This window comes from Nomia melanderi, chromosome 1, assembly GCF_051020985.1.
Source record: "Nomia melanderi isolate GNS246 chromosome 1, iyNomMela1, whole genome shotgun sequence".
Taxonomy (NCBI): domain Eukaryota; kingdom Metazoa; phylum Arthropoda; class Insecta; order Hymenoptera; family Halictidae; genus Nomia; species Nomia melanderi.
Genome location: NC_134999.1, coordinates 28373782 through 28395383, shown reverse-complemented (window position 1 = coordinate 28395383; position 21602 = coordinate 28373782). Strand labels below are relative to the sequence as shown.

The 21602-nt window shown below is 30.7% G+C and overlaps 1 long non-coding RNA gene across 4 annotated transcripts; it reads left to right on the top strand.

Moving 5' to 3' along the window:
• Positions 1–5045: 5045 nt before the first annotated feature.
• Positions 5046–13871, top strand: LOC143174550 (uncharacterized). 4 transcript variants are annotated; one of them, XR_012998686.1, is made up of 5 exons: positions 5050–5122; positions 6479–6565; positions 6857–6947; positions 13697–13739; positions 13849–13871. It is a non-coding gene; the product is annotated as an uncharacterized LOC143174550 (long non-coding RNA). The 4 variants fall into 4 exon arrangements; XR_012998688.1 differs by lacking the exons at positions 13697–13739; positions 13849–13871 and adding an exon at positions 6356–6402 and having other exon boundaries at positions 5046–5122; positions 6479–6674; positions 6857–6925; XR_012998687.1 differs by lacking the exons at positions 6857–6947; positions 13697–13739; positions 13849–13871 and adding an exon at positions 6356–6402 and having other exon boundaries at positions 5046–5122; positions 6479–6848.
• The last annotated feature ends 7731 nt before the right edge of the window (positions 13872–21602 follow it).

The following is a 21602-nucleotide window of genomic DNA, read 5'->3' as shown; positions in this document are numbered from 1 at the left end:
TTACAATAATTTCTTATATAATTTATGAAAGAAGATATATTGCACTGTTTCTGCTTAATTGCTTGGATTTTTTACCTTCTTTGGTAAATGTGTGTGTGTGTGTGTGTGTGTGTACGAACCTTTCTTACTATTTTGGTACGTAATAAGTATATATATACTATAAGAAAATATTTCTTCTTAAATATATTGTATGCTTGTCATTACTGTTAAATTTAACAGTAACAAAAGAATAATATCATGAATAATATTTATTTTATTTACACAGTAAATAAATAACAAAAATAATACTATATTAAATATATTTATACAATATATGTGCATACCAACATTTAACAGATAGATTCAACAATAATAGATAAATAATAGCTAAAATTAAAAAACGTAACTTATTATAACTATTATATCCTTAATTCACTATAAATGATTTATTACTACAAGCAACGGTGTTATTTCGGAAAACCACCGATAAGAGAAAGATCAATATTTTCAATTTCAATATCAAATAAGTACGTGATTACGATTTGGATTTAGTAACAAGATTTGGTAATCTGGTCTCTATAGATACCGAAATATCCGACCATTGTGTTTCATAGATAAAAAGCAAGTAATCAAATCTAAAAATTACAAAAATTCACAATCTACACTTTTATATAAGTATATCAGAATTTTCCACTGTATTTAACAATATTAAAATTATTCAGATGGTTTCAACGTAAGTGAAATTGGTAAATAAAACCTCTTTATCGAGCATTTTGTTATGCAGTCCCTTCCAGAATTAAATGTAACTCGTATCCCATTAAACTATTAAGTATATTCATTTTTAGTTAAACGTATCATTGATAAGCTTTATCAGGCCGAAGGAAATTCAGCTAGCGTCGCGACACCAGCTGTACATTCATTTCATCTATAATTTGCGACAAGCATAAATCATAAACTCCGCGATTTAATCACCGCGTGCCGCGCATTTTCCGTAGATTCTAATCGATGTACGTTTCAATACTCTATGACGCAATTCACTATTTATATATAATATAAATTCTCTACGTTATAACGCGGCTTTCCGCGGAGTGGCCGGCGTATACTTTTTCACTTCTATTTTTATTTAATTGATCATTCCCGAGCGCTGGAAACAGTTTGACTGTATCCACTCGCGACGCTGTGTTGCACTATTAAACCTACTATCCGAGAATCCGTTCCCAAATATTTATTCTTTCCTGACGAAATTTTCCAGATAATTGCGAGATAACAATATTAGCGAGAGTAATCTCGAAATTTTTGTTGATCAACCGTACTCGTCGGCTCCTTATCGACGATGTTTCTCAGTAAATTCATGACGTAAAACGCGTCAAATGGTAACACTAAACCTACCAGGTGGGTCAAAATCATACATTGCTGATTTTTTCTTTTTACAGTTATTAAAAAAATTGTTAGGAATTCTATGTACGAATGAATGAACGTATGAATTTGTTTTTGAGCGCGTTATGTTCTAATTATAGCGATGCGATCTGGTATTACAATGTTAAACTTGTTCGTTGTTTTAATATTTAAAGAAATATTTTGTTCAGTTTGTATATTCTTGAATTAAATAATCCAACAAAGATAGCAGATGTTTCTCTGAGGAATTATTAAAGAAAATGATTTAGCAATACACGAACTGGATGATTGATCAATTAAAGTTTCAACAGATGCACTCTTGGAGTTTCTATAGAGGAATTTCGAAAAGTCAATTTAACTGCTCGGTAGTTTTAGTATTAAGAACGAAGTAACCGACACTTTTGTTTCGAATATTTCCGTGTAACTGAAAATCTTGGTTTTCTTTTGATGGATTTAATCAAGATATCATTTTCGATATTAAATCAACGTGAGAAATATCGCAACGGAGGAAGAAATGCTTATATGAAATTTGTTTAAACAATTAATCATCTTTCTTCGAAAGTTACAAGTAGACTTGCGATTTTTGTGCATTTATGTGAAACTTGTGAATGCAGAATTGCACAGAATGCACACAATACGAAAAAATATATAAAATATTTAAAGTGGAACGCTTTGTATATCATTCCTTGGAAAAATTATTTTCTATTTTAATCTCTAATGTGATTTATCAATATTATAAATCCATAGTCCAGTTATGGATATTTCTAAACCTTCTTCAATCCCAAACAATCGCACGATGCGCGTAAAGATGGCGTATCCGAAGTTCAAAAATTATATCTATTTTCATTAACCAGCTATCTGCAATCTATTCGTTATCTATCCTTATCTGTTCGTTATCTATTAATAGCCATTTATATTAGTTATTTTACAGAAACAAAGAATTAATCTTTAAAAATTCCGGAGCAATTATAAACGTTAAAGTAAACGATTTAGAGAAGACATATCCGTTGCCTATCTGTTATATATTAATAGCCATTTATATTAGTTATTTCACAGAAACAAAAAATTATATTTGAAAAATTCCTCAACAATTATGAACGTTAAAGCGAACGATTCAGAGAAGGTATATAAACAGTTTTGAATAGGAACTTCGAAGGGACGAGGAAGCCGAGAAAGCATCCTTTTAAACTGTCATTCCCATAATTGACGTTTGACGATAATAAATGAATTGTTAACTTTAGAATTCTTCGGGTGACGTGCGAAGATATCCCAGCAATCTTCTCCGCGCGGAGGATCAAAACAATCGACGTAACGGAGTCCTCTTGAAATGGACAATAAATCCTGACTGGTAAAAGTTATTAGGATTCCAATAGAGGCGAACCCCACGAGTAATAAGACAGCTATGAAAAATCCATGGAAATGCAGGCGGCTCTAACGGCGTCCGTTAAACGACTGGTTTACGCGTGTATGGGTGAGCCACACCGAACAAAGTTGCGTTCAACATGTGACTCTGATAACCCATGAACGCTGATAGCGGGCTCTGTTGCACGGTATCGATTAAACATCACGTTCTCCGGTCATATTGTGCAATTCTTATGATAAATAGTTCGGTCAAAATAACTATACAGGGGGTTAAAAAAAATTCGTACCCCGTGGACGTTTGACCTATAGTCGATCTGCGTATTCCAGAAGTTGAGGTGACTGTGATGTTACGTTACGAAAAGAAAAGTTACTTCATTAAATATTCGAGTGGCTTCTTTTTTTAATCCTTTGCAGCTAGAAGTGTTGTTAGTTCTTTTATTCTGAAGGTTGTACCAACGTTACTTAATGATTCAATTTTTATATCTTTGTTGTGAAATATTTCATTGTATTATTATGATAATATTATTATTACAGTAAAATTTTGTATTTATTTGTTTTTATTTATTTTATCAGTATGATAATATTATTATTATTATTATAAAATATTCTAAAAGTGTTCTATATTTTTATTTTAATATTTATCCGTTTTAACAATTTTTGTTGCAGTTCTTTATTATATCATTTGAGTGCTTTTCAAATGTTCTTGAATAAATTACTATAGTGATATTATGTGCATGGCACTAACTAACGATATGTAGCGAAGCAAATAAATATTAAATATTGTTACATTCATATTACTGCGAATATTGTATCAGTAAAATTGGTCTCCATATAATGTATCATATACATTCTTTTTAAGCATTGTTTCTTATATGTTCGTTAAATAATTATTTTTTAAATAATCAATTAAATATAGAGTAGATTTATATGTTTTTTATTTACATTTACAAAATATTTTGTTCGTATTGACGAATCAAAGAATGAGCAGTGAAGAATTTTCTTTTGCGATCAATCAGGTTTAAATATACTCTGTTTCGTAAGAAGAAAAACTCTTTCATAAAATCAGCTGGTTTGACATAATACACGATAACTGAAACTATTGATAAGTGGTCCATGCTATAGGTATTATCTCAAACTGTTAAGAAATACTGTTAAATTCAAATCTTTTGACAAGCAATTCTTTTAGCTTTCTTGTTTTGCAAATTCTTTATATTTATTATATTCTATAAAAATATTTACGTTCACCAAATTGCTGTATTATCTGCACACATAAAAACAGCAAGAGTGAACCTGTAAAACAAACCATAGCGAAAAATAAATGTTACTATCCTTGAATAAGAAAAATTACGATGGATTTTAATTATCCGCAGTCTTGGCTAACTAGGGTCTTGATTATTTGAATCTTGATTATCCGGGGAAACAAAATTATATAGGAAAGTCTTTTTATTTATTGTTTAATGTCACATTCCCTTTTCAGGTATTAGTAACTACATTTTTCTTGTATATAAAATATAGAACATATGTAACACTAATTATACAGGTATATAAAGGAAAGTAATTATTAAGTCATTACATAAACAACACGAATCTTTATATTTCTTTTATTTAAAAAAGAAACAAAAATCTGAATGAATTATTTTTGAAAGTGATAATATACAAAATAAAATATTAATAATAAATATCGTAGTTTTTAAAAATATTCCATAATTTTATGAAAAATATAATAAATTTTATAATTATATAATTAATAATTATCTATTATTTTAATCACTTATAATTTATCATTTCATATATTTAAAGCAATTGTTATTTATTGTTCTCATAGAATACATACGTGCACGTGAAAAAAATATTTTAATAACATGATGTAGATTAATATTTCATGTATTTAAAGAAAATTACAGAAAAGTCACACTTAATAGTATGATTTAGATAACATCAGCAAGTATCTTGTCTCGTAAACAAGCTTTGCGTCAGCTTCCTTCGTTCTCCAACGTTTATCAGCATGTTTTCAAGATGTTGTTAATTTCCCTAAGGTGAATGATTGCGAAAAAATAATATGTTACACACGAGTACCATTCGAGGTGGATAAAGAGGAAGATAAAAATGTACGAATGGATTGTACATTGATATCTGTTTATTTGGTATCGAGTGCGTGTTTTCGCCTTTTACTTCATTTTACATCATATTTGATAAATAAGATATCTATTTCCTTGAATTAAACGCATGAACGGTAGTTATCATTTTTTTTTCTTTTGATATATTACGCTTACGCGTATGTTCTAAGTTCATTTAGTGATCTTTGTGTGCCAAAACGAAGTGTAATGTAAGAAACCATTCATATATACATAGTGTGCTTTAATTATGTATCTAGATTATCGAAAACGTGAGTGTGGTGTTACAAATACAAAGTAATTTTTTAACTTTTAACTTACAGTAATTTTTTAACTTTTAACTTAAAGTAATTTTTTAAACGAACTCTTCCATGATTTCAGACATTGTAAAAAGAAATGCTGAAATCAGCCACTTTCATGAATGTTGGTTTGTGCCTGCTATTAAACATCACGAATATTACAAATTTTTTTTTTTCTGTTTCCACAAATGTAACCTGAAACGAAAACTTTCTATTTTATCAACTGTTAAGACTTACAATACAGCATTCTAAAGAACGAATTCGGTTTCAACTTAAAATTCTTGATACTTCAACATACTTTACAAAAATGATTTATATTCTAACTAAAAAATAATTACAAAAGACAGTTTCCAAAAATATTTCCTCATAAACACACAAGTAACAACACATGAAATTGTTTTATTGTAAGTCGTAAACAAAAGTTTTCAACTAGAAACATAGAAAAAACAATATTTCTTCCAAAGTTATAAGTAAACTTGGAATTTTTCTATGTTTATGTGAAACTTGTGAGTTTTGAAAATTGCACAGGATGCACACAATACGAAAAAATATATAAAATATTTAAAGTGGAGCGCTTTTCATAACATTCGCTGAGGAAAACTATTTTCTGTTTAAATTTCCATAAAAATCCGTAGTCCAGTTAGAAATATTTCTAAACTGTCTTCAATGTTAAACAACTGCACAGTCAGGCGTCAACTCTAACACTAAAACTACCGGACAGGTCAAATTGACTCACTTCGAAATCTTCAATTTGCAAGTATTTAAATTATGAAGGCGTTTGTGCGAAAGATTCTCAATTAAGTATATTTGTTCAGATACAGGACTATGATACCCTTCAAATCCCAAGAAACGTATTGTTCTAATTTTGATTAACACCAGGTTCACGGAACGCGTCAATTTGACACACATTCAATTTAATAAATGTTATTTGATAAACATTCACGTCCATTCTGATTTGTACAATTACACGAATACGTACCCTAATAGCCTATTCTTAAATCCCTAATTACGAAGATCTGAACGAATGAACATCAATTTTCCCTACAAACTATAGAACAAACTATACAATAAACGTTCCCGAACCTAGTGTAAAAGATTAAAAATAAATCACTCCAATTATTCGGTAGTTTTAATGTTAAGTTGAACGAACCGGATGAGAATACTGTAATCAATGTAGATTAATATTGACCGATTATTGTAAAGCAGATAACAATGGAACGAATTAAAGCGAACTTATCAGATACAATCGCGAGGTGAGCAGCATTTCTTTTTACCGTTTATCATGATTCGCTTCTTTGTGTAACATTGAAGTGTATCTGACTTTTTTAGAGAAGAAAAAAAGAAACAAAAAGCTGACGTGGCGCGCGCGACGAGGACGAAGCCAGAGGCGGGTGTGTTGCACTCGACAAGGACAAGGTGTGTTTTCATAAACTCTGTTAATGAAACACATGCGTGTAAAACGGTTCCCGCTCTCCCCCCCGCCATCGCCCCCGTCCTGATACTTTTAATGACGATCGAGAACCTGGTGCGTTGTAAAAATTAAGTAACGATCGACGTTTAAGTAAGCAGCGACGCTTTTTTCTCGGATACTCTGAAAGCATTTATGATTGCTCAGAACACCTCATTAATTATAAATGGAATATGCTCACGTTTCAAGAATAAAATATTACTTAAGCCTTTCGTTCTCTGCCCATTCGAATAAAACAGCACCTAGCGGGTTGAATTATACGATTTACACTGGCGTCGAGGAGAGAAAATTTGAGAAACTCTTTTGCAGTGTTCTTTTCATTGAGTTAAGGTAAGTGAATCATTAAAAATATTGTTTTGCATATTGAATATTGTTATATACTGGTAAATGTATTAGATATTAGATAATAATAGTAGTTTTATATATATATATATATATATATGAATATTGTTAATATATAATAATCTATGAATTAGTAAGTAATTAGTAATATAGTTTCTAGAATAAAATGTTACTTAGGCCTTTCGTTTTCTTCGATTGAGTCGAGGTAAGTGAGTAATTAAAATATTGTTTTAAATATTGAATATTATTATGTACTATTAAATATATTAAATACTATATTAATAGTAATAATGTATATTATTAATATATAATAATATATGGATTAGCGAGTAATTAGTAATATAAGTATTAATAACCCATAAGTAATATATAATATTATCTGTAATTATATTTATGCCATAACATCTTAGCTACTCGCAACGCTTACGTAGGATTATCGTAGAAAAAATAAATAAAATAAACTTTAACTATGGAATACCACCACCTGTACGATACTTAAATATAATTTCAAATAATCAACCAGTTAGTTCATAGTAAAATTTCTGTCTCTAAGGGTCTTAACTTCTTGTTTAAATTATAGTTTTAATCGATTTGGTTAAAGAAAAGATTTACGCAACATGTTGCGAACAAGATGAGATCGTACACAGTGTTGTGAAAACGTTGCATCTGTAAGTGGTGGCAGATGATTTTCAACAATTTTAAGTGTTGAGAAAAAAACCTTCGAGGAAATATGAGTTGCTTATGCAAATGTATTGCAAATTACAAACGCCAGTAATGTATATGAACTTACGCTTTGTGTTGTTACGCGATTCTCGTAAATAAGTCCTCGTCTACGTGTCCGTTTATTTAACTGACTAAGATTTAAAGAGCGCGCCCCGGAAGTCGGGAAAGAGTTTACATACATCACGTGTTATTGACGGTTAACACTAGAATTACCGCACCCGGCAAAATGACGGATTTCAGTTTTCTTATACTATAACTATTAATATTTTTATAGTATTTAATATCCTAAATGATTTGAAAAACAAATAGTTTCATTTCGGTACTATAATAAACATATGAAGAAATTATGGAATCTATTGTTACAATTTTTATACGAATTACTTATTAATCATGTTGAACACAAGGTTGATCTAATGTTAATTGAACAAAAATTGGAAAGCTAAGAATTATTGTGCACTAATTTATGAAATTTACTAATACAATAGGATCTCGATTTTTTAAATTCTTTAAATCGTTTGTTTTTCGTTACCTAGATCGTTTCACTTGAATACTATACGGAATATATAAATAAATTAGAAAAATCTATTGTTACCATTTTTAGAATAATTACATATTAATGTTATTAAAAGGTGGTAGTTTTAGCGTCGAAGAATATGCGACGGAAACAGAGACGACTGAACGTACTGTACATTCACATGTCTATACTGCAATTCTCTTCACTGAACTCTGTTTGTCACGTCGAGTTTCTAAAAAATAGAATGTCCAGATGTTGTTTTCGAAGACATCGAGTATACGTTCGCTTCAAATGCTTTTTATTCTCCGGTCGTTGGATAATTTATGGCAAAGTAAGCAGAACAGTTGATAATCTTGTTAACAGATCTTAATTTTAGCGTATTAAATTTGAATTCTCAATGTAATTAAGTAATCTTGCAGTATTGTATAATTATGATTTAAAAGTTCAGACGCGAAAAGTATACGCAAAGAATCAGATTCAACATATACCAAAGCCGTTGCTGTAGAACCCAGACTAAACAAAATTGATATGAACAACGTTGTACGGTTTAAATTACTGCAGCTGTGTAAAATTTGTGTAGACGTTCACAATTGACTGAAAGTTGCAATTTAGCCGTATTTTAACACTTAGGCAACTGCTTGAAAAAGATTATAACTATATTGTTATATATTGTTAAATATATGAGATACTCTAATAATAATAATATATATTAATTCTATTAATTTTAATTGAACTCATTTAGCAGATTTCATGAAAAACTGTATTTTATACAAACGAGAAAGATATTTGATAATTTGCAGAAAAGTTGGGTTTAAGACATGCTAAATAACAAAAGAAAAAATAAACAAAATAAATGACAATTGCCAAGGGTAAAGGGGGAGATCTCCTCATTCTAATGGGTTAAGCGCGGTATCACGGATTTCTAAACCGTATTAGACTTCCTAATTTTTGTAACTATTTTTGTAAGATATATTTTCATTTGAAAATATTAAACAATAGAAAGTAAAAGTAACGATATAATTGTATTTCATTTAACAAACGCAGTGTTATTTTTATATTATATTCCAATTAATACGTTTCTGCGTGTTATTACTAAATTTTAATTACGTACAGATAATTACGTAAACGTAGCACATATTTTATAAAAGTAACAAATATTCTTTGTTTTTACATTGATACAGATTTAATAGTACAAGTAGTTTATAACAATCTGATGTATGATATTATTACACTTTTTTTATTGAAGTTCAATAATTTTCTTGAATACATGAAAATTTCTTGTTTCTAACTTAATTTAGAATTATAATAATATATACTATGCTATATGTATATTTACTAATAAACAATGCACTGAACGAATTTATGCGTGTAATTTAATATAAAATATGTACAAATGCAGCTGTTTATATTTTCCATGAACAAATATTGTATTACTCGTCGTTGAGGACGAGAACAGCCAGCGCGATAAAAACATCTTATCGTTTGTATCTAGGTTGGCGTTTCCTCAAATTACAACGGGTATAGCGAGCTAACAGCGGTAGAATATGCGTGACAATAAAAAGTGAGCCGTGTCAACTTCATTCGTTCGTTCTCTTCCCGACATAATAACGAGATAATGAGGCTTACCGTATTAAACAATACACGATAAGACGTAGAGATGATAAGAGCATTGATAACAGAATCCTTCTCTGTTAGACCACGCAGCTGTGCGTTGGGCACAACACGGAGTACAAATTTTAATGTGGAATATTTCAATGAGAATAACGTGAAATTGTTCTTAAATCTTTGGAAATAAAAAAAATATTATCGTTCCATTTTGAATACGGTATATGAGTAATTTACTTTGAAAGTGGCGCAAATTAAAATTTAAATAAAATGAGGTTAAGCTAGACTCTTGCTAGCCATAGTTTCATATAAATTTTAACGAAATATATAAGGGTGCCTCATTTTAATCTATAAATGCAATTATCTCTGGAAGTATTCGTTGTTTGACATATCTAAAATGCAATTTTTTTGCCTTGAGAAGGTAGTATGTTATCACTATCTGTTTTATCAAAACAGAAACAATTGAATTTGAGACATTTCATAAATAATGAATATTTCCAGAAATAACTGTATTTATAGATAAAAGTTGGACACCCTGTGCAGATAGTAAGAAAAAATAGAGTTTCAGAAAGATTTCAGACTAATTCCCCGGTAAGCTGACGTTTAATAAGAAACCTATTTCAACGTCTTTTCATTTTGTTATTAATATAATCGTGATATACACGGTGACACTTATTTCACGAATACTGTTTTCGAAATATTATTACAATTCTATTACCTATTCTGCGCGACGTAACTGTTGCTTTACGATATTATTTATATAATCCGGTTTCTTCGGTGCTTTACGTATATTTATTTTATTATTGTATATTGGAGATATTCTTATTCAATTATATGAACATTAGATATTATTGTCACCGTTTATTTAAATTACTAACTTCTTTTACCAAATGTATTATATAACAACACTCCAATGTAAGGAATCCCCAAAATGAACCATTACAAAGTTATTGTCATTAATTGTAATTACAACAATTCCTTTTTATTCTTTATATTTTACAGTTGTAAAATATTTTCAAATAGTTCAGTAACACAGAATTCAATCGTAACTGTGCTGTACGTACATATTAATAAACGAAGTCATTGACTGTTTATTCATCCCGTATAAAAATACTATTTACGTTACAACACTATTAAGTAGTATCATGTTTCACTATGATATCGTCATAGGTATGCAATTTCCAATTTTCCAGCGATCATTTACTGGAGGCATGTTGACAAACTAATATCGAAGCGGAATATTTCTTCCTTATTTTCTCATAAAACGCGTACACCACTATGCTTGCCACAACGTATCCCATTTTATTTTTATCTTTCGAATCTATGATATTAATCTTCCGCGAATATTGCTACCAGAAATGAAGCCGGAAATTTTATGCTGTATAAATATCACAGGATCAATAACGCATTACGCATTTATCATACAAATGGAATTTATTTTTATTTTTACCGCCTATACACGCGTCTAGCAACTATCCGCTACGACTTCGATAAATCATCGAAATAAATTTACGCAGGTATTTCCATGCTAATAACAACAATCGGGAATTTTATCGTTCCCCCGTTTTCAATGGTGAGCGCACTAACTTATTTCCCTGTCGTTCATTTTCATAATTTTATACAGGGTGTCCCGGCAATCGCGAACGAAGCGGTGCAAAAGGAAGTCAGAGCTACATAATGAAATTTTTTCTATACGAGCTCTCATTTTCCAGGACATCGAATTTGAATACTCGTTGGGCATACGCGGAATCGAGTACGACTTCGTTAACCTGTGTTTATTACTTATCCACCGACTCTTCCCATGGTAATCACGAATTCATGCGTATCAGAGAGATTTTCAATGCCAATTTTCTTATGAACGAAGCCATATATCAGTGAATTTATTATACAATTCCTTCTTATTTTTGTAGAAGATATCATCCTCGTTTCGGTTGTGCCATTAATATTGGAACAGTCTGTATCATTTTACATTTTATATGTTCCCGTGCATTTAGGTACGTAACGTGTGCAAGGGTTCGACTGCCCTTAACACTAAAACTGCCAGACCGGACAAAATCTTCCAATCCTGATATCTTCTTTTTTGAAATTATTGGAAAGATAACAAATGTTTCTCTGAGAAATTATTAAAGAAATTGATTTAGCGCCACGGAAACTGAATTTTAAATCAATTAGTCTCAACAGACGTACTCTTCGAGTTTCTATAGAGAAATTTCAAAAAGTCAATTTAACTACTCGATAGTTTTAGAGTTAAAAATTCAATATAGTTAAATAACGTTTATTATAACTCCATTAGAGCTATCCCAATTAACTAATATTAGCTCATTGAAACTATGAGCAATTACAGTAACTTATTTCCAGTCTTCTATCAAAATTATAAAATTGTGTTTCTTGAGATTCGAAAGGCCTTCTAGTCCCGTACTTGTGGAAATACACAAATTTAATTGGAAAGTCTTTCACAAAAACGCTTTTACAATTGAAATACTTGCAGAATAAAAATTCTGCAGTGGGTCAATTTGACATGTCCGGTAGTTTTAGTGTTAAGAGCTCGGTGGGTTTCCGGTGTTTTTGTGGAAAGAGTTTTTACAAATTCAAACAATGCTCGTCCGCGAAGGGTTAATATTTTCTGTGGTATATTCTTGTTTCAATTCGGTTACTTTTAATCAGTTAACTTCGTTTAACAGTTATACACGTTATCTTAAAGCTTACTATATATTTGATATAATGATCGGTACTAATCCTTGCAACGATAAATTATTTACTGTTTCAAAGAAACTTGTAATTCTTCTGTGTTTTGTTTTCATAAATCATGGCCGCTTTTTAAATTTGGATAAAAATTTTACATTTTCTTTTGTCCATTTAACTTTATACCAGTTCTTATATTGTTCGATCAATCAGTGTTTTAATTTCTTTCCTTTTGTTTCTGTTTTCACTAAGAAAAATTTATCGTTTAACTTGATTGCCTTTATTTTATAACCAGTTATTTGACCAGTTACCATAATGGAAATAGATGTATATAAAGTGCCGGTACATTTACTGTTAAAATATATTCTAGGTGCAATCGTCTTGCGTTTGACGAGTATACACTTCATTGTTTTATTTTATTGCATATGAAATGAAATGTGTTCTAAACTAAATTTCACAATTAATAGGTTAATATCTTGTTTAATAAGAGAATTTTATTTATATTCCATTGGTAGTCAGACATAATTGTTTCTAAAATAATAATTATTAATTTTTATATGGAAATCGCAGTAGAATGATAAATCGTTCATGTATTATATTATATTTATTATTATTACATTATATTATACAAATGTGGCACAAAAGGGGACACCGATGTTATTCATGCATGACTTGCTGTATAACGTGTTAATATAAATGACCAGTAAATGATTAAACGATAAGAATGCTACAACTTTACGAGGCACGAGATTAATATTCAACAAGAGAATATACAGAATATCGACTTTCATCGCTTTTACAAGAAGACGATTTGTCATTTCAGCAAAATTATGGTATAAGAGATTATCCTGATGCAGCGTGTTTCATTTATCTAGATTAAAATCTGAAAAGTAACTTTCACTCTTAAAATATTTATGAGAAACGTATGTTTAATTCGAGCTGAAATTCATAATTCATAATACAAACAGCTTTTCTGAAAAATTTGTTTTCATTCGGAATTATAATGTCGCAATAATTAACATGCCACCTCATGACGAAACATTCAGATAAAAGAAAGATACGCTATGCGTAATGAGATATAAATTACTTTAATGCGCTCCTTCTTTTGAAACAATCACTTTTTACTCATTAATTATTATTACCTTTTATTTCAAGTACTGTTTGTGTGCTTTTTTATGTCTCCGTTTTTATCGAATTAATTTTCACGTTTCAGTGAATTTCATGAAGGCTTCTAGAAGAAACTGGATGGAAGAAAAGTATCCTTCAAAAATGAAAGTTACAAAGAAACAATTATACCTAATTAAAACAAGTATTCCAATCCATTTCATTATATTTTTATTTTTCATACACCATAAACGAGTGAAGTCCACAGCATTACGAGATGCCAGATTACTATTTGAATTAAGAGTATACACGGAAAAGGACAATTATTTCTATAATAGTTATTAGCGATGTCCAATATGTTTTAGTAAATTCCATAAGAAACAAGACGAAATAAAAGAATCTTCGAACAGTAAAAGTTTCAGGGAATCAATTTATTAAATTATACTCAATTAAAATAATTATTTCAATCCTTCGTATTACATTCTTATTTTCCATACTCCGTGAACACGTGAAATCCTCAACATTACGAGATACCAGATTGCCATTTAACCCTTTCATCCCGAATGATACACATAGGTACCATGAACATTTTAAATTGCCGGAAAGCTTGAATATGCTTCAAAGGAAAATTAAACCACACGAGGATCTTTGCTTATGACTGACAGCTCAAGTGTTAATTATTATTATTATTAGCAGCTGCTTTTGGCTCTCACTTCGATTTAGGAGGAAAATACATATTCAAAGATGAAAACCTTACAACAAAAAACACGTGAAACAGAACAATTATATTTAAAAATACTTATTTGTAACATCCAATACATTTTGGAGAATTTTACAGAGAATTTCACAAGGAATAAGATGAAATAAAAGAATCTTTTCAATGAAAATAAGTATTCCAATGCTTTTTATTACACCTTTAGACATTAGATTACAATTTAGTATAAGAAAATGCGCTGAACTCGGCAATCAGCGTCGCTCTACAAAACTGAGTGATTCGTCGTTTAAAAAAATCCGGTTGTTATCTCGGACGAAAGTATTATGCATAGATCAGTATGGTCAACAATAAACCAGCGATACAAAGGAACACCTACACACTGTGTGTAAATGCGGCATTAATATTAAACGTTTCGATCGCGCGGAGACCTTCGTTTCATTCGAACTTGCCCGGCGTTGCTTGCAAACAACGAAATCTGTTGTTTGACCTTTCGTTCGATGACACGCACAAGCAAACGTCGGCTTCGTATTTGGGAAGGTATAATGTGGAAATGCGTAAAATTCGACAAGGACGATTCGTGTCAGGTTCGCGAACGGTTCGCTCGAGCTACACACGTGAAGCCTCGCTCGCCATTTTACAACAACGGCTTCAGTGTACGTTGAATTTGACTCTGTGCGCATACTTTCCATGTCTGAATATTTAACCCCTTGCCCTCTAATAGCGGGTCACAATCGTGATGAAAATTTCAAACAGAATATAACCAATATAAATATTATTTAATTCTTCTGAATTCAAAGTAACTAGGATCTCAGAACGCGTCAATTTGACGCATATTGAATTTTATAAACACTATTTGCTAAATGTTTACGTCGACTTTGATTGATGTAATTACACCAGCGTGTACCTGAATTACCTATTTTTAAACATCCAACTTCCAAAGTCAGAATGAACGAATGTGAATTTTTCTAGAAGCAGTAGAATAAATTGTACAATAAATATGCGGAAACCTAGTGTTAAATATTATTCATCTGTTATTATACTTTAGAGCAAACGTAAATACAGAATATGCTTAGATTTTCCTCGTTTTTCTTAGTAAATTATTAATGAGAAAGTAATTGCATTAAACATAGGTGGAAAAGAAATCATCAGGTGAGGGGTTAACCTTTTGCGGACGAGAAGTTTTGAAATTTCTAAAATCTCTTCTCATGAAGAACTGAGAACATATTTTATTTCAATGGTCCATGTGTTATTACCTATACAAAATTTAGTATTTAATATAAAATTTTACAGTTTTGCTGCGCCGAACTAAATGGTAATCGAAATATATTACTCGAATGCAAAGAATTAGTTTTAAACTCTTAAAGATTTTTTCGATAAAAAATTGAATCGTGCATCGAAGTCTTGAACACTAGAAGAGAAAGAAGCCGCACGTCAATTACTCGTTATTTGAATAATGAAATGATTTATTTGCAGCTTTCGATTTTAGATATGAAAGCTTGAAGTCGTTATTACGGCGGTGTTCGACTGCAAAGGGTTAAATCCTCATTATACAATATAATAAGATTACTTAATTACATTGAGAATTTATTTCGTACACTAACTTTAAAGTTACACTAAATTTAAAGGTTAAATTAATAAAATTATTAACTACATTGCATAGTGTACCAAAGTTATTATTAGACTATATGCTCCTAATTATTCAATAGTATTTCAAAGTTGTAAACTACGAATCATAGTACGGTTAGAAGCTTGCAGCTCGAAAGCTAGTACACGTAAAACAAATTTACAAAACGTTTTTCACTTATCCTCATGTGTAGATTCACCATATAAAATAAGGCCAGCACTTATGAATCAGCCTGTACATATAAATACACACATACGCGATCGCACATTCGTATGCATACAATTTACGTGCAACTCAAACAGAACGAAGTCCTTGATCGACTGATTTGAGCCAAGAGTGAAGTTCTTTCCCGCAGCTGGCGCCGTTGCTCGGTTGACTCATGCGCAACGCTTTTTAATATTTCCTGATTTTTCGACCTGAAATCTCATAATCAAGGTAATTAAGGGGAAAAATTCATCGTCCTCGGTAAGCCGTGGCTCGCGTTGCAAAAGCTGCACCGAGTGTCGGTTCATTACGTGTGTACAATGGAGACTGGATACATAAACTTGGAATTTAATTATATAAATTGGTGTCTGTTCGAGTGGATACGAAATAGTAATTTAATCGAATAATTGAAATAGTTGTGCCGGGGGGATATTATGCTGCAATATGTCGAACGTGAATTACTCAAAACGAATACGAAAGGAAACCGGAGTGGGAATCAAATGGGAAAGGATAAACACTGAGGTAGATTAATCGAATTTTAAATCGAATCGGAAGCAATTTTAATGGAGCGTGTAAAGGAAAGCAAGGGCGATGCTTGGGAATAAGCTAAATAATAAATTGCTGTTGTTGTCTTTTCTGTATAGAAACAGTTTCGAGAGGAATGATCGATCTTTATTCGGTTTTTAAAAAAGGTTCTTCTAGAAGTAATTTGTCACATTATAAATTGAATTATATTTTTTGTCGAATTATAGAACAATAGTCAGTTGTTCATTCGTATTTTATTAGATAACTAATAAAGCCACGTGATTGCATTTTTAATGTATCTATTAGATTTCGTGCGTTAATTAAAGTATTTCCTTAAAAGTTGAACAATAATCATTTTAATCTTTACCACTGTAATCGCTGTACATTTAGTCACAAGTTCAATGTGGAAGGAAAATTTTACTTTCATGTAAAATGTTGTAGTTGATCTTGATTGGTTATGCAGTTCTTTATTTTTACGTTTAACTTTAAAAAAACATAATGGAATAGAACTCATTTCATTTACTTAGAGATCTACTAAATTAAAAATCATTTCTTTAGACTTCGTGTGTTCCATAATTACAGTTCTGCGGTCAGAAGTGAGTCAAGAAATAATTACATAAGTGAAAGTGTCTAGTGAATTTATGCACTAATGACAGTAATTAAAATAATAAGAATGTTTAAATAGAGCTAATGCAGACATAAATAGTGTAATTTAGATTCGTTCCATGTAAAATGTCTACATTCTTCCTTATAAATGATCACTATAAATTACAGTATTAAATAAATGATTCTATTTCTTTCTTAGAAGTAGATAATTTGTTCTTTTTTAAAAATAAAAATACGTTTCACGGTGATATTTTAACAAACTACTTCTCTGGAATAATTTTTTCTTTCAACAATATTTTATTAAACTTAAAGGCAGACTACCAAGTACTTTTGGATGCACCGTAGTAGCAATCGTCGATACTTAAAATAAATTACCAAAAAACTGTTGTATTTAAGAAGAGTAGCAAAACAATAAATAATTTGTTTAACAATAAGTAAAAGTATTTTTTTGCAATAATTCAATGAATATACAAAGTCTCTCCCACGCCTTCGCTTTTATTTCGGAGTTGACTCGGTAGATGCTGCAGCATATCTCTGTCGCGCATTTATCGAAAGATTATTACTCTTAAAAACATTATCTTTTACGTTTTCCTGAAAAATGGTCAACTACTGTTACCAGGTCAATTACTGGTGCCTTTGCCTTATGTACGGGTTATGAACTGCGTATTTTATATTGTGCATTCTTTTTCCTGTACACATTCTTCACGTGCGCTTTTCTTCCGCTTTTCTCTGGTCACCATTTCACACACGTTCATCGTGCTTCAATATGTCCATTCCCACATCACAGTTCAGCGACATCGATGCTGTCGATACGAGACACCGTAACGTTGGACCAACGCGGAGCGCGCCGGGTGCGCACACCGCGTGCACAAAGGCTCCCGAAATAAATCAACCGGGCAATTATAGAATTAAGTCAGGCCCGATGTGTTAGCGGAAAACACGGTTGAATCAGAAACGGCACCGCGGCTCAAAATACTGACGCCCCTCCCCGGCGCGCGGCTTTCATTGACCTGCCAAGGACTCGCGTACGATGCTTTACTTTTGTTGTATGGAAATTAACGAGCAAGAACTGAGAATATGAAACGAGGCACAAAGAGATGGTCGCGCCACTCCGCGGCTCCGTCTCCCAGCCGATCACGTTGTTCTTTCTTGCTTGAAAATCTTTCCCTGTCCGACGATTTTTACACCGTAAAACAGATTTAAGGGTCTCCTATCGAACGACCCTTTTATCGTGTCGCTGCCGGTGACCTTAACCCCCCGGTCGGGGGATAAGCGACAATCAAACAGTATTTATGACGCATGATAAAACAGATTTTTATATTATTTCTATCGTTTTCTTGTGTCGTTATTAAGGGTAAGAAGGCCAGGCTGTAACTCGCCGAGAGGATAAAGGGGTATAAATTACTACGGCTTTTTGGAATTAGTGTACGCGGCGAACGTAGGCTGTTAAAGTTTGTTTCCGTGTAGTATATTGTTCCTTTATTTTTACATTGATGCATTAGACGCAAATTTTAATAGATAATACTTTAGCAGCTCATAAGTGGAGAACTATTAAAAGCTTACCGGACGTTCGATTAAAGATTTTTTGAATGTATGGTTAGTTGGACATTTAGTGACGAGGCTGTTGATAAAACATGGTGATTATATATTGATTTGAAACTGTGCGTCGAAAATAATTTAGTAAGTTTTTTCGTTTTAACCCCTTGTCCTGTGATGTATTTCTTAACTATAGTCGATAGAATTAGTTTGTCGTTAAGAATTTACTGAAAAAATTGTATGCTCTTTCTATATTTAAATTTATTCTAAATAATACAAATTAACTCTAAAATGCAAAATTGCAAATAAATAATTTAATTATTCAACTAACGAGAGACTAACATATGGTTTTTTTCTTTTAGTATTTTAGACTTCGATGCATAATTCAGTTTCTTTATGAAAAGAAATGTCACAAGTTTAAAACAGTCTCATCGAAAAAAGAGTTAATAGAAAATTGTCGACCGTTAAAGATTAATAACTCGAAAAATAATATTCCATTCGAATTCGAAAGAAATGAATGGCATTTGCATTTGTTAAATTGTATTTGAAATCTACACCATGAGTCTGACACGAAGTAAAGCAACGAGTCAATATCGAACTTTATATAATTTACAGATTTCTTGTTTATTTTCAATTCTGAAAAATCATCGTGCAAAGTTTCACTCAAAATGATTCACCAGTGTTTGAATATAATTGTCACCCATCTGACAAAAAGGAGTTCTAAAAAACGACGCTTAAAGTGTCAGGTATAAGTAGAAGTGAAACTGTCTATCCTGATTATTAGCTGCACCAGTAAGTTATCTTCAATTTCGCTGAATTGCAAAAACATGTTTCCGCCATTTTCTCATTTAAAGATAACGGACGATGTTCAGGGTCAAGACGAATGTTATTAAAGTATCCAAGCTATTGATATCCTTTAAAGTAAGTATTAAATTTAACGAATTATACTGAATCGTTTACTTGCACAGAGTAAGATGCAATTAAGTTTATATGAAATACATTCAAATTATAATCAAGCTATACCGTTTAAAGTGCTATGATTTAAGTGTATTTTATTCTAACAAGAATTTAATGTATTTTTTATCTATAATTTAATATGCTTTACTTGAACCTATAAAAATTTTTATTTAAATTGAACTATTTAAACTGCTAGAAATTCGTAGCCGAATAAGGTAATAAATTTAGTATAATAAATATTTTTTAAATTAGACGTAGTTTTATTCTTACTATAGCTATTATATTATATATAAACAGAGTCTACACTTTTGAATAGATATTGACTGTTGTAAATATCTACTTAGGTATTTATAAATATAAATGCTCTAAAAATAAAGTAACATAATAAGAACTATATATAAAATTTCTACACAACTTTTATTTATAAAATTTTATATTAAAAAAAGGATTAAAAAATTTTAATTGAAAGTGTTCAAGGAAAAATAGGTTCCTTATTTTATAATTAAAATGTCCTCTCGTTAACGTTCGACGTAAAACTAATTACTCCAGAATTCAGCAACGTAAATTTCTTGATAGAAGTCTTGATTGTTGTTAATATAATTTTTCTTTTATTTACTCGTATTTTATTGAGGTGATTACACCTGTATACACCTACACTCGAGCGATTCAGTTACCTGACTCACCTGCGTCAGGAACGATGTATAGATAAGAACATACTGAATTGTTCGCAGGTGTACATGGTTTATTATTTTTAAGGATATCATTGATTATATTTATTTTATTTATTATTATTATTATAAGAGTTAATTTTTGTAATCTTTAAAGTGTTGTACATTTTAAAACAACGTTTCATAATAAATTTATATTGTCATCTATAACTTGACATACAAGTAGAAAGGGCTAATATTAGAAATTACAGCTATTATTACGTTATTTCTGAAAATTATTTCGTATGTGTCTATGTAAATTAAGACACATTCATTTTTCGCAAGAAAGTGAGAAGAGAAAGGGGACATAAAAAGGTAAAATAAAATAATCTAAAAGAATATGGATGAAAATGTATAATTGGAAAAACTGTTAAATTTAGTAGGCTGTTATTGTATCTAATTCTAAAATAATCAGAAGATAAATAGAATAAATCATATGTTTGATATAGTAGAACCTCGATTATTAGCACGTCAGTTATTTAGGTAAGTATTATGAATATATATATACTACATACAAGTAGTATGAATATATATAGGACTTAAGTGTTGCGTCTTATCAGTTCAGACAAAAAGTGAAATACTGACTAAAAATAATTTTTCGCGTGGAATGCGAGTAATTCAATTATCTCATTATCTCAAATGATTATCAATTAGTTCGGATAAGTGAGGTTCTATTATGAAGGTAAAATAAAACCATTTATCATTATTACTACAAAATTGTACTAATTATAAGATTACTTTCTACGAATCAAGTTTTCTCTGTTTTTCGTTTATGCTATATGCTTTTAATTTTAAGTTTCAGTTTGATTTTCTGCATTATATAATTCGGATAAGAGAGAAATTTTCTATTATTTTTTACTTGATTGGTAGCGTTCTAGCATGCTTCTTGAATTATGTCGGTGAAGTTCATTACTGTTGTATCTGCTTGTTCGGAAATTTTGAAGGCTATATTACAATTTATATTGGTTTCTATATATATTTTAAACTGAGTCCAGTTGGTACTGCTATTGTATAAGTGTACTGTTTCATTTGTGCGTATTGGTTTGAACAAATAATTAATGAGGATTGGAGGATGGTCAGAGATAAGATCTAAACAAGACTGGATTTCGAACTGATATTTAAGCAGTCCTTTGATTATTGC